This window comes from Arachis ipaensis, chromosome B10 (assembly GCF_000816755.2).
Source record: "Arachis ipaensis cultivar K30076 chromosome B10, Araip1.1, whole genome shotgun sequence".
NCBI lineage: Eukaryota > Viridiplantae > Streptophyta > Magnoliopsida > Fabales > Fabaceae > Arachis > Arachis ipaensis.
The window spans coordinates 128,062,231-128,065,047 of NC_029794.2; positions in this window are offsets into that span (position 1 = coordinate 128,062,231).

Here is a 2,817-nt window from a genome sequence, read left to right on the forward strand (position 1 = left end):
GATTTCTCTTTGAATAATAATAATAATAATAATAATAATAATAATAATAATAATAATAATAATAATTTTAGTTTTATGTATTGTCTAATTTCTAATTAATATAATTTTGTTAGTATCATAATACATAATTAAATATGTATATTAAAAAAAGATGATTTCTAACCAACTCTCTCATAAATGATAAATAGAAGATTAGGTATCCTCTATGATTTGTTCAATTGTCATTTAAGGAATTGATTTGTGAATTGTGATTAAGATTAATTATCTCTCTAACTTTAGCTAATTAAATCAAATTATTACTAAACTATGATAAAACCCATTTTGTGAATTACAATCATTTTAATTTCAAAGAGATTTCATTACAATTTTTCATTTTTTTCAATCTATCCAATTTTCTTAATGTGTTCCAATAAAAAAATTTAAAATTAAAAAATAAAAATAAAAAGAAAACAGAAACAATTAAAGTGCATAGCAACCAGTAAACTTTTCTCTTCATCAAAAAATTAAATCATTTAATACAAAGAAATAGATAGGAAGCATAGATAAGAAATATAGAAATAATAAAATGAAAAAAAAATTAATATACACTTAGGCCATCTCTTCTAATATGGAATTGATTCATTTAAAAAATTGAACCAAAAGAAAGGTAACAAATGGTTCAAAGAAATTAAAATACCCATGTAGTTGACGTTGTGCTTGAGATACCAACATTTCATTTTTGAAATCTACGAAAGCACAATTCCTCAACCTGAATTATACAAAACAATTACGATTTACATTTATGAACAAAAATAAATTAGAACAAATATTTTAAAAATAGGCTAGTGATTTAGTACACTTCAGAAAAGCTGCAAGCAGTAACCAATTTAGAAAAATCATATAAAATCTATCTTTGGTTAGATTTTCATAAATTTTGGTGTGGTTGAACTAGACTGACCCATATTTCATCCCGTTCAAGTCCTAGAGCATTTTCACTTCTCTAGAAAAAGTTAGGTCTCTCGAAATATGATTTTGTTTTAAGAAAAGAAAACAGAAAACGGAAATTGAAAATTCGAAGAACGGGAATAAGGGAATTAAAAGTGGACATCTTATTAGAGATATTGATCATATGTTTAATGCTTATACTTCTCCCATAACAAGTTTAATTAGAATTATATAAACAACCAAAATATAAAAAATTCTAATATATTTATAAACTTGTGCGTATGAAATGTATAGAGGTGTCATTCAAACTATATACATTCTCTGCTATATTACTCATAAAACAAAAAAAGATCTCTGTTACATTTGAAGTTTTTCAACATTNNTATAAAGAAAATTGTGTGAACTGAGAAATTTAAAAAATGGTAAAATAAAATATTTTTAAAAACTATTGTAATTTGTAAAATAGGTTTTATCATGGTTTAATAAGTTAGTTTAATTAACTAAGGTAAAAAAGATTATTTGACAAAAAAATTTTTTTTTTTCAATCATAACTAAACAAATCATAAAAGATACCTACCCCTTATTTATGAGAAAGTTAATTAAAATTTACCTAAAACAAATTATATGACAACACATATAAATTAAGTCTTTTTAATAATATACCTTAGATTTGGGTATATTCTGTACTTATAATTATAATAAGGATGACAATGATTTTGGTAGGATTAATGTAGAGACGCAAATTAAGGGTTAATAGTCAAATTAGTTCGTGAAAGATAAGATATTTTTTAAATGTATTTTTGAAAATTTTTTTTAATTAAATTGATTCTTCAAAAATTACGAATTAATCATATTTATCCTTTCGTCATTCCATTAACAATTTTTTTTTAAAAATTGATGTTGTAAAACGTTAATTGATAATATATATAATACCTAATATGTTTAATTAGATATTGACCAAATATATTTATGAAATTTTATTAATTTAGTCATTTTCTCCAGTTACAAAAATCTTATTCTCAATATGACCTAGTGACTAAATTGATAGATTTTCTTAAACATATTTAGTTAACGTCTAATTGAATATCTTACATGTCATGTATGTTATCAGTTAATATTTTACATCATCAATCGTTGACAAAAATTATGAGTAGAGTAACTGAATGATAGATATGATTAATTCGTAATTTTTAAAGGACCAATTTGATTTAAAAAATCTTTTAGGGACGAATTTAAATAATGTCTTATTTTTCAAAGACTAATTTGACTATTAATCCCGCAAATTAAACAATAAAAGAACTTTTCCTTCCATCATTCGGTCATCTTAATAATGTACAGAGAGAAATATGAAGATAACAAAGGAGTTTGCTCTCTCTATCTCTCTTGAAAAAAAAAAAACAAACAAAACAAAACTCAATTGCTTTATCATTTTGATTTGCATGTCTCAATTATAAATTGAAAAAGACTCATTAACAGTTTGTTTTACCTAAAGTTTAATCATTAAAATTATTAGATAATTTAATTAAATTATTATTTAATAATTTTTAATTATTAATTTTATATAAAAAATAAACTATTTATGAATTTTTATCTTATAAATTATATATAGCTACTGTCCAAATGCAGTCATCATAGAATCTAAGAAGCAAAAGAAACAGAAAGATCTTAATGAATGATTCTATATTGTTCTAGAACAATGCACCAAATTTTCTGTAAACATATTTTTATTTAATATTTGCAATGTTAAAATAGGATTGAAGGAGTCAGCGATTGACATTTCTTGTTCATTATTACAAACTTAATAATACTTAGTTGGTGGTCATCACCCTTCTTGACTAAGCACCGCCACCAACTCATTCTCATCATCTTTCTGAGTTATAATTAAGACCAATA